Genomic DNA, 12672 nt, shown 5'->3' with positions numbered 1-12672 from the left:
GCACGGAGTAATGACATGTCCAAGGTATGACACAGAAAGAAGAGAAATGGTAAGGAGGTTGGGAGAGAACAATATGACGTTGAACATATTGGATCTTTTACAAAGGAACTCGATGGATGGATGCTATAGAATTTTGTTTAAGTTTTTGAATAGAACTAGGTTGATAGAGAGGATCTAGATTTGAGAGTGGCACTTTATTTTTTATTATTATTATTGTTGTTATTTTTGTTTTTTTCTTTATTTTTCTCTATTCATTTTTGGTCATTTAGTTTTTTCTTTGTATTTCTTTGTTTATTTACTGTTATTGTTATTATTTCTTAGAAGGGATAGGTAATAGCTCCTGATCCACACTCCAAACCAGTAGGTGGCGGTAATGCACCTTGGTGTTGTTTGCCAACTGCCAATAAAAACCCAAGGAAGAATCGCTGCTTTTTTGTCTTGTCTACTTGCAGGTTGCCACATGTTCCTTGGGCTGAGGTAGGTTAGGAATCAAAATGATAATTCCAAACTTGTTTTAAGTATTTTTGCATTTACTTAAAAGTATCAAAGTTGAATTTTGTCTTGAAGTAGCCCCCTGTCTGCCTCTCTGCCTCTTGTGAACTGGTGTCTGCTTTCCTAAGGTTGGTTTTTTTCAAACATTGTTAATTCAATGCTGAGATGTGGAGATATTTTAAAGGACCCATCTTATATCTTGTACTAGTGTCTTCTTTTCCTGTTGGTCCTTTTATTTGAAGCGTGAAGACTTGAAGTCTGGGTAGCTGTCACCTTGTCATTGTTATAGTGAAGCCAGTTAACTGGTAAGTCAGGCAGCATAACTTGAGGCTTGATATTTTATACATGGTTATAAAGAAGTTTTAATATGTAATGTGTTTTATATTCTGTATTTCAGGCCTTGCTGCTGTTTTGCTTATGTTGAAAGTATTTGCCTTAATGCATTTTTAAACTGAACCAACTGGTTTATTTGTTTTTCTTTTTTTTTTTTTTTTTTAAGTTATATTTTTGGCCTTTTTGCCTTTATTTTATAGGACAGGTGGAGAGAGACAGGAAATGTGGGGAGCAGAGAGTGGGGGAAGACACGCAGGAAATGGTCGACCGGCCGGGAATCGAACCGGCGACCCCTGCGACCCCTGCGACGAGGACTGTAGCCTCTATATGTGGGGCGCTTAGACCGCTAGGCCACCAGCGCCCCTATTTGTTTTTCTTTGATTAATACTTTTGTTGTTTCCTGTAGTGAGGTGGTTGTCGGCTGCTGGTGGAGGCTAGGCACTCTCTGTGGTAAGCTCACCGGGACACAATAGTTTGCACCTGTTTGTCGTGGTTGCTGTTTGCTGTGAGTTCACAAGTGGTGAGTAAGTTGCACTCCTGGAACACACCCTTTGATGTTAGGCTGCCACCCCTCTGCTGGCATCCCTCATTCCCCCTCCCATTTTTGTTATTTTTGAATTACCTTGGATTGGAAGTGTCCTTTTTAGAATAAAATAAACTAATTTTACTGTAAACTTTGGTACATCTTCCTTAATTGACTAATTTAACCCCTAACAGCAATAACTAACCCCCCTCTTTTTGCAGATACCCCCAGTCTAAATAATCAATAAATGTGCATTGTCTTTTGGAACCATGTCTCTGTCTTCAGTTGTTGAACCCATGTTGCCTTTGACTGATTTAAGGTGTTTATATATTTCCTGGGGTTAAATTCCCCAGGTGGCGTTGTCGGGTCAGTTAGATTATTGTTTCTGGTTTATTATATGGCAACCCTTGGTTCCCCCCCTTCCCACATGTGCACCGTTGTTTTAAAAAACACATTCTCAACCTGAATTAATGAACTCAAATCTTTGTAGGAGTGAACTAGGATCAGTTGAATATTACATGGAACAGAATACAATACTTTTTATCACGTTCAAATCTCAATTTATAATTTTTATTTATATTCATCAGGGGAGTTTAAAGGTGACATATCACACTTTTTTCATCAATATATATTGGTCTAAGAGGTCCCCAAAACATGTCTTTAAAGTTTATGCTCAAAAAAACACTTTGAAATCAGATTTTGGCATGCCTGAAAACCCCTCTTCGTCAGTCCTCCTCAGAACACTCTGTTTTCTCTCTGACCACGCCCCCTCAGGAAGTGGATGTGCCTCGGCTCTCCAGCACGTTGATCTAATGTTTACATGTTGGCTGAATATACACGGCTGCTCAGAGATCACGTTACTTCAACCCTCTGAATCTGATCCAGAATCTGATCCTGACGGAGAGGCGCCTGTAGCAGGACCTTTCTGAACGATCGGTCACAGATTTAGTGTTTCTTATTGTTTTATTTGTCAGTATGTCGACGTGTGTCTTGGTACACAGCTACGAACATGTAGCTATGTGGCTATGCTAACTAGCGCTAGCACTTATCCATGATAAATAAAAATCATCCACTAGATCTTCAAATCTGCAGACGTGGGGAGTAAAACCGACCTCTACCAGAAAGGCAGCAGGACCTTTCTGAAGGATTGGTCACAGATTCTGTGTTACTTGTTGTTTTATTTGTCAGTATGTAGACGTGTGTCTTGGTACAGAGCCACAGCTACAGCTATGAACATGTAGCTATGTGGCTATGTTAATTAGCGCTAGCACTTATCCATGACAAATAAAAATCATCCACTATATCTTCAAATCTGCAGACGTGGGGAGTAAAACCGACCTTTGTGTTTATTAAGACAGCCTACAACTAGCATGCCTCCCTCCTAAGCTCCTTGTTAGCACACATTTGTGCAGGTAATGAAAAACGGAGGAGGGGATTCAGTATTATTTTATACAGTCTATGGGCTGAACAAGCTCCGAGCTCTGACTCCGTGACAGACCGGATATTGTTGTTACGTAACAAAAACACGGAAGTCTGAAACGGCTCGTTTCACACACATTTACAGAAAGGTGGAGAAATCAAAACAGGGGCAGAATGGATTTTTTTCATTCTCGGGGGGTTTGTAGACATGCCAGGGAAACATATTTCAGGTAGAGAACCATTTAAAAAGTCCATTTTGCATGATATGTCACCTTTAAGTTTGTTTTGACCTACCTCTGACCAGGCCAGAACTGGCTCTGACCAGAGCGCGCACAACACGTACATTCCTACTAGTGATGTGTCGTTCGGGAACGATCCGGCTCTAAGACTCCGCTCTTTGAAGTGAACGACGGGAGCCGGCTCCTGACTGGGAGATGCTTTTTTTTATTTTTCTCGTCTTTTTCTGTTAAAGCCTCCCATGATTGGTCAAGACCATAGACTGTAAAACAATATGGACGTAGTATCCGTGACGTCACCCATCTGTTTCTGAAGAGCTGTTTTGAGACCAATCGGCTGCGGCAGCCATATTGCTTCTGTCGAGCCAGTGTGACGTAAAGAGGCGGGCTTTGAGCCTCCTAGCCAACAGCTGCAGTGTTCCCACAGGCAGCTGTGCCTCTCATTGGAAGACTGGTAATCTCAATATCTTAAAAATTGCCGAATTAGATAAAAATTCACCCCCCTCACAGTGAGAGGACGTCGAGAAATTAGCTATTCAGACTACACTCATCTTTTGAACCAGGCTATAAACATGTTTATTAATGCTGCAAAGATCCTCTTTTCCCCATTCATGTGTATGTGACCTCCGGTACTTCCGGAGCCAGCCTCAAGCTGATCCTCGATGAACTGCAGCTTTTAACACTTCCACATTGACTCATATTTTTAGACCAGAGGTTGCCGCTTGGTCAAGACATATGGTGGCGTCTTGACCAATCACGTGTCTACATTGAGCAGAACGGGGAGGGGAGGGGTTCCAGACACACACAGCACAGTGAGCACACCAACAGGAGGGAGACGAGAGGGAGAACGTGTGCGACAAAGAGAACGCACTGGAAATGTGAGAAAACGAGTGACTACAGGAAACGCAGTAAAATTTAGACACAGTGAAATGGCAGGGACAGCTCAAAGGCAGAGTGTTGACTGTGCAAGGTGGAAATGTCATAAATCAGGGTCCACAAAAAACCTGTATAGGCACATTAGAAGTGTCTGTGAAGGATCTCAGTCATCCAGGTCATGGACATTAGAACTGTTTATCCATCAGTGCAATAAGTGAAGAATAAAGACAGTGAAGGGAACCTGCTGTTAATGAAGGTGTTTAAAAGTTTATAAATAATATACAGACATCAGAGATTGAACCTTTTTGTCTAGTTGAGATGGGTCTTGTTTTTGTATTTAGGGCCCGAGCACCGACAATGTCGGCGAGGCCCTCTTGTTTATAATTATTTTTGTAGCACTCTGCTCCATGTTGAGTATATAAATAAAGCCTCATAAATAATACACATTAGATATAATGTATGTTTTTCACATTAATAATTCATTTTACATATAATTTTACATAATTTTTTTTAATACTGTACATTCATTTTAACAAGAAAAAATCTGAGAAACCACTTGGGAGCCGAAAGTGCTGGCTGTTTGGAGTGAGTCAATCCAAAGAACCGGCTCTCTAAAAAGAGACGAAATTCCCATCACTAATTCCTACATCATCATACTCACTCACTCACTCACTCATTCCAGAAAACGCAGGCAGGAGGAAAAGGAAACCAAAATGAGGAAACCGACTGTTTTAGTGGAATGTATATGGTTCGCCCACAACAACCCTTTACATTAGTTTGTATCTTTTGAAACATTTGTTCTACTAATTGGTGATTTGGCAATTTGCTAAAACGTAAACAAAAAATGTGGCTAACAGATTCCTGGCTGAATCAATGGCATCATAATACAAATGTCAGAGGATTATTATTCTCCTTAAAATTAAGGCAAAGAATAGTAAAAGGAGCTCGGATTTTATGTCATGTCTATTTATAGATATTTATATTTGTTTTTATCAATCTTTATTTGTATAGCGCCAAATCACAACAAACGTTATCTCAAGACGCTTTTACAAACATAGGAGGTCTAGACCACTCTATGTCAAATTATGAACAGAGACCCAACTTCAAGACAGGGTAAGACTCAGTCTGACCCCACCTTAATCCATCATGAGCATTGCACATCGCAGTTTTTAACTAGTTACAGTGGTGAGGAAAAACTTCCTTTTAACAGGCAGAAACCTCAGGCAGAACCAGACTCATGTTAGACAGCCATCATGCCTCGACTGAGTTGGGTCTGGTAAGACAGATAGAGGGGAGTAAGAGAGAGAGGTGATAGTGATGAGACGAGTCGTAGAAGCTGTTGCCGCTGGAGTCCAGCACGTCCATATCAGCTGGAGTCCAGATCGTCCGCAGCAGGAGGACGTCTATGGCAGCTCAGAGGAATCTACGAGACAATGGAGCTCAGGGACTCCAGAAAGAGTTTTACTGTTATAAATTCTTAAGTGTGTTTTTATATTTCTAATACCCTGATTTTCTCCTATGAATCTCCTTTTTAATGGGTTCAGATTTTCAGGTGATGTCATGACAAATTTGGGATGAATAAAAAGAATGAGAGTAAAATTTTAGTTTCTGCATCTTCAGATGCCACACATACATGTCCTTCTGCCTGCAGCACACCATCAGCTAATCCTGTCTATGATGAACGAGTGAACTTGACTCTTCTCCAGTACAATATATCATGGGACGCTGTTTGTAAAATTGTGCACACTAAAAAAAAAAATAACAGCAACATTTCTCCACGTTTAGCTCCAAAACATCATAAAAACGAAGTGTGAATTTTTTTAAATGCCACGTTTTTTTTTATCACATTTAGAGGAATATTTGTGCTCTCCTTCACATTTACTTTTGTCTTGAAAATGTACTAAAGTTACGTGTAGTTCCTGACAGATATGCCTCCCTAGTTTGAATAATTTGCCTACAAGAGTATCGTTTTGTGTGTCATGAGTCGATGTTTAGTTCAGTTTTGTCCTTGTGTTTCATGTCTTGGTTCCTCCCCGTGTTTATTCTGTAGTAGTTCTCCTTTGTCTCTCGAGTGTTTAGTGATCCATGTCTCTTTTTGTTTTCTTGTGTTTCTTAGTCTAGTCTTGTGTTCCCAGTTTTGTGGTTCTGAATCCTTGTGTCTCCAGTTTAGTTTGACGTCATGCCCTTGTGTGTTTCCCTCCTTTAGTGATTCCCCTCATTACTCTCACCTGTGTCCTGTGTTGATGACTGTGTATTTAGTTCCTCTGTTTCCTCTGTCCTGGGTTTGATCATTGTTTGTCTTCCTTGTGTTCAGTGTGTACGTCTTCCTTTTGTTGTGTTTCCTTGTCTTAGTGTTTGTAGTGTGTTCTTTTGAATTCAGTTTATTGGACATTTTAGTAAGTTAGTTTGTACCTTTTTTGTTATTAAAACTTTATTTTCTGCACATGGGTCCTCCACTTCAGTTTTTCCCCATCGTGACATTGTTTCACTTTCAACATTCTCTCTGATACACCCTAACTTAAAGTTTACCAGTCACTTATCAGTTATTAAATATCTTTTAAGAATAGTTTCAAGAAAACATAGCATGACCTCAAGCGTGGTGTTAATCTGTTGCTGCTGCCAAGATTCTTTTAGCTGCAGTATCCATAAACTTCACTCTGCCTCTGGCGTGAGCATTTAGCTGACCTTTTGTGATGGGATGATGTCTCTGCTTATTTAGCTGAACAAATTATTAAAGACTCATCTTTCTCTCACTGTTTTTTTTCTTCTTCTTCCTTCTCCCTGAAGACTTTATGTGAGACTGCTTCTCCCTGGTGATCATTTGACCTCCTTTTCTTCCGGAGCCAAACAGAGGAGCATTTGACCGAGAAACACTCTCCGCTCTCCAACAAGTGGATGTGAAGAAGGAGAAATTCTGACCTTGGAAAATAAAAATGTTGTTGCCATGGGAACTGTTAATCCTCCTGTCACTCAAAGAATGGCTGTGTGGTGAGCCGCCATGTTAAGTCGCTTTTCGTGACACACCTGATATGCACATCTCTCACAGGGAGGGATGCCTCCATCCTTCTATAAATGCATGTTTGGGATTCATTTGAATTAGGGATGTACATTTTAAGTATTTTCCATGATCGATTTTTGGAAATGTTAACGATCAATTATCGATTAATTGATAAGAAAAAACATTATTATTCTTACGTCAAAAACAATGCCAAATACGTTGTTTTCCCCCTAAATTTTATTTTCTACAGCAACAAAATGTAAATAACTGACGGGATTGAATACGGGCACACGTTTGACACGCAGAATATCAACGATCAGGCTCATTAAAATATTCTCCGCGGACATAATCTTATAAAGTGAAGGCTCATAATACTGACAGAAAAGTACTTCAGACTCACAGTGTCCAGTTTTCTGTCTACTCGTTCTTATTGAGAAAAATAAACATGTGTATTCAGTCAGGTGTCGGCAACCGGGTCATAATCAGGAGAAAAGCCCAGACGGCTCTGATGTTGCTGATCTGCAAACGTAGCGTACCAGAATTTCCCACCTGTCTGTTGCCTTCGTATCCAAAGGTGGGAAATATCCTGTTTAAAGCTGTCAACCTTTGTGTCCGTGTTGTTGTTGGCAGCAGTTTTGTATTGATCCTCTTTGAAAAAGCGCGCATGGAGACCTGACGCGCAGCCGCAGCCGCCAGCTGAGCGTCTCCGCTGTGCGCAACACCTTTAACAGCTGATTCACATCGAAACATGCTTTAAACTTAGAACACCTCCCTGATAGATGAGTGTAATATACGACCACATGATGTTTGTTCCACGTGACGGGAAAATTGATAACAAAAATGCGTGTGTCGAGTAATTTCTTAACAATCAATGAATCGATAATCGATTAATTGTGGTCATCCCTAATTTGAATGGGAAGAGATCAAACGAAGTTACCTGTATTTTATTTGAATGAAAATCTATCAACTCCCTTGTGATAGTTTGTTTAAACGTGGCAGAATCTTTACAGTTTTTTCAGTTTTAAAGAGCTAAACAGAATTTGAGGGGACATGAGAACATCAAAATATCTGTCACAAGCCATCTTCATTTGGGGTATTATTTCACAGTAAAGTAAAACAGCCCTCCATAAAGTAAAATGTGCCCTCTTGGATGCCCCTGTAATAAATACAGCTTTATAAAATGCCCTCTCTGGTGCTCTTTCAATGGAAAAAAACAGTGAATTTAACATGACACAGTGCCCTCTGGATGCTCGTCCCTGTGGATAAAAAGTAAAAAGGTGCCCACTTCATGCCCTTCCCAGTGGAAAAAACATAAAAATATGACCATCAGGATGTCCTTCCCAGTCCTCTGGTTGACCTTCTCTCAGATGCCCGTCTATAAAAAAAGAACAGGATAAGATGTTGGTAACTCAAAGTTTAAATATAATCAGAATCAATTTATTGTCACTTCCAAATGCATGCATTAGCATACATGGAGGGGAACTACTGTGCCCCACAGATCAGACTTAGAAATAAAATAAACACCAAATAAGACAACACAAGACAATACAATTATCAGCTACTTAGAGCTATAAAAGTGCAGGTGTTGAGGTAAAAACTGCAGAACTGTAAAATGTATACATGTGTATAAGTTCAGTTGTTATGTAAAGGCTGTGAGTTTTATTCAATACTCTAGAAAGTCTTTAGTGTTAAATATGTGAGTTCTATCATTAGATTAACCGGTAACACTTTATATTAACTACACACTTTTAAGCATTAGTTAAGCATTAATTAATACTTAACTCATCATCTGTAAAGCATTGTTCATACATTAATACTCATTTATATATCATGTACAAACACAGTTATAAATGTTTTATTATTCATGAATATGACTATCTTTAATGTGTTAACTAACTCTTTGTTTATACTTTATAAATGATGGATTCACCAATTACAAATGAGCTATTATGGTCATTATAAACCAGTTGTAAACACATTTACAGGTTATGATTCTAACATTTAGTAAGGGTTAGTGAACACCTTATTACATAGCAAATTATGATTAATTAAGGTAGTCACAAAGGACTTATAAGCTGCTTGTTCATGGTTTTGTGAGCTGATCTAAAGTGAGGACTTTTTATGCTTTACAAAGCATTCATTAATGAGATTTAAGACCAGCAGCACCTTAAAACCAAGAAGTCACAGATATTGATTCAACAGAATAAGGAAACAGACACAACACATGTACTTAAACTTGTATTTATTAAAAGGAAACAACCTCTGTATAAAACCGCATTTATCAAAATAACTCTTCATATGAACTTAAAATACTCTGCAACTGAAAATAAAAATCTCTCAAACTTAAACTGCTCACAGTGGAAAAACTCAAATAAAATATCAGATATCAAATATATTAAAAGACACAGTAACATTTAAACTCTGGCTGTATAAAACCATTTGTAAACACAAGTTAAAATGCAGCTGAAAACTGAACAATAACTTGGATTCTGTGTTTTAAGGTGCTGCTGGTCTTAAATCTCATTAATGAATGCTTTGTAAAGCATAAAAAGTCCTCTGTTTAGATCAGCTCACAAAACCATGAACAAGCAGCTTATAAGTCCTTTGTGACTACCTTAATTAATCATAATTTGCTATGTAATAAGGTGTTCACTAACCCTTACTAAATGTTAGAATCATAACCTGTAAATGTGTTTATAACTGGTTTATAATGACCATAATAGCTCATTTGTATTGATTGAATCCATCATTTAGAGTTACTTAACACATTATAGAGAGTCATATTCATGAATAATACAACATTTATAACTGTGTTTGTACATGATATCTAAATGAGTATTAATGTATGAACAATGCTTTACAGATGATGAGTTAAGTATTAATTAATGCTTAATTAATGCTTAAAAGTGTGTAGTTAATATAAAGTGTTACCAATTAACCTTATCTGTTTTTAAATGATAAAATATGTCAGAATAAACTTTAATGTGAGCTTCATGCAAGAAGTATAATTCATTTTTGTCCATTGTGAATTCATAATTATGGGCATTTTCTATTAAATAATTGAATTTCCATTAAAAACTGTCACAAACATTTTCATCTAGTAAAAATGGTAATATGCATAAAACATCCTGGGGTGGACTGTGGACCAAACTGTGAGTCAGCAGAAATGGAAATTTCTTTATTTTATTTTTTTTCAAGTTTGAACTTGAATTGCTGAACTTGAACAATTGAATTAAACATTTGAATATGAATCCCGGAATCTTAATTTGTATTTAAAAATTCAATCTGAAAAAATATAATTTGAAAGTGAATTTGTTTGAAAGTGAATTTCAGTTCATTTAAAACTAAATGTAATATTTTGAGAATTTAATTCATTTCATATTAAAAATGCAATGTTAAATTCTGTTCATTCAGTTTTGGTTTAATTTTTTTTCTTCATCAACACTGATTGAATTTTAAGAACTGAAACTGAAATATGAAGACTGAGAGGCACTGAATGGTGAAAAGTAATTACAAATTTAAAATTTCAGAAATCTGAATCAGTCTGTGCTAACAGATTTCTACTCATACAGGACCTCCAGAACCTCTCTTGTTACTTGTGCCCATAGTTTGAATGAACCCAATCAGGTGAATGAAAAACTATTCCAACTCTGTAACCTCCAGACCGTCTACTACCCAGGTAGCCCACCTAAAACCTGTACCAGCCCACTCTTTTGTCAGGCTAGGACCGGGCTTGTTGTGTAACTACCTTATGATTGGGAGAACCCACTGTGTTAGCATGGGACCTTAAAAGTCCACAACGCTTCCTCTCACCTGCGGTGTCCCTCAAGGGTCTGTACTTGATCCAATGCTCTTCAGCATGTACATGCTCCCTCTTGGTCATGTCAACGGCCAGTATGGAATTTCATTCCACTGTTATGCCGATGTCACCCAGCTGTACATCAAAACTGACTCAACTGCTCCATCACCACTCTCAACACTCACCACCTGCATGGAGGAGATAAAGGCGTGGATGAGTCATAACTTCCTTCAACTCAACTGCTCTAAATCCGAAGCTATACTTATTCGCACCCCCCACCAGGTCAAATCATCCTCCATAACCACTATCACCTTCTCTGGACAATCTATCCCCATTTCACCTGCTGTCACCAACCCCGGTGTGAGACTGGACCCTCACCTAACCTTTGACAACTACATTAAACATCTGTGCAAATCCTGCTTCTTCCACTTAAGGAACATTGCCAGACTCTGCCCCTCCCTCACCGTATCTGATGCTGAAAAGCTCGTCCACGCCTTCATCTCCTCCAGACTCGACTACTGCAACCTCATTGGGACCCCCAGCAAAAGTCTCCACAAGCTCTAACTAATTCAGAACACCGCAATGGGTCAGGAAACATGAACACATCAACCCAGTACTCCGCACACTTCACTGGCTTCCCGTCACTGCAAGAACACATGACAAAGTCGCTCTCATCACCCATCAGTGCATCTATGCAAACGCCCCATCATACCTAAAAGAACTCCTCACCCAGCAAACCCCAACCAGGAATTCACACTCTGCACATCAAAACCTCCTACACCCTCGCAGAACCAAGCTCTGGACCATGGGAGACCGGGGCCTTCTGTGCTGCTGCACCACGTCTGTGGAACACCCTTCCCAGCCACTTCAGGGCCCCACAGACCGTGAATGCTTTTAAGAAACACTTAAAGACCTTCATCTTTAAAGAGGCCTTTAACTTATTTAAATACTAATACATATTTTTTAAATAATAAAAATCAAGTTTTCTCCCTTCCTTTTTTCTGTGTGCCTGTAGCACTTTGAGATTTCCTGAAATGAAAAGTGCGTTATAAATGAAATGTATTATTATTATTATTATTATTATTACTACAGGACGCAAAGAGGAGACAGAAAAGTGAAGAGCTTATGTAATGGCTTTCAAAATGCTGCTGAAGTCAGATCTTTGTTAATCCCACCTTCCTGTGCACTTGTGCTTCATGGCAGACAGCAGGTACCCTTTTTAATGTTTTTCACCCCGGCCCCTCAGACAGCCTCAGTACGCCCCTGAATGTGACTGTTAAGATTCACGTTTGGAGACTGACAAAGATATTCAACAAAGCCCTGCTTTCCCTCCTCCTTTTATTATTCTATCTCCTTGCTTTATGTCCAACTGTTGACACTTGCATTACATGTGGCGAGCATTATAAAGCCCAATTACTCTTCCCCTAATGCCAATTTATTCTGTTTTCTCCCTGCAGCATAGATCTGCAGTTATTCGTGGCGATCCTCATCACTGGGAGAGAGCTGAGTAACATTAGCTGTCAGTGCCCTCTGCTTGTTCAGGCTACAGCTCAGGAGTTACAGCCCCCATTTTATGTCTGGATATGTTGACCTGTGAATCCTATGCAACCAAATAAGATTCAGTCAAGTGTCTCGTTCGACAGATATAGTAAACTTAAGCCAACCTTTTACAGGTCATTAAACAAATGCATTTAAATTTATACAGCTTATGGAGTGGGGTCTAGCGTGGTTTGGTGAAATGGATGCTTCTATTTCGACTGATTTAAAAGCTCATCTTGGGTCAGCAGTTTGGCTGGGTTATATTTATGCAGCCAGGAAAAGCAAATGAAGGTTATACAAAAGAAAGAACATGCTGTACTGGCACACACACACACACACACACACACACACACACACACACACACATATATATATATATATAAATACATATATATGGTTCAATTGATCTCACATTTGTGTGCATTATAATGAAAACTAATTAGGTTTAATCAGTATG

The 12672-nt window shown here is 38.9% G+C and overlaps 1 long non-coding RNA gene across 1 annotated transcript; it reads left to right on the top strand.

The window, feature by feature from the left end:
- The first annotated feature begins 514 nt into the window (after positions 1-514).
- On the top strand, positions 515-6974 carry LOC117812760. The gene is made up of 4 exons (XR_004631266.1): positions 515-620; positions 735-797; positions 1232-1345; positions 6667-6974. It is a non-coding gene; the product is annotated as an uncharacterized LOC117812760 (long non-coding RNA).
- The last annotated feature ends 5698 nt before the right edge of the window (positions 6975-12672 follow it).

Source organism: Notolabrus celidotus, chromosome 1 (genome assembly GCF_009762535.1).
Source record: "Notolabrus celidotus isolate fNotCel1 chromosome 1, fNotCel1.pri, whole genome shotgun sequence".
NCBI lineage: Eukaryota > Metazoa > Chordata > Actinopteri > Labriformes > Labridae > Notolabrus > Notolabrus celidotus.
Note: the sequence above shows the minus strand (reverse complement) of the source record. Positions and strands in the feature narration are given on the sequence as shown.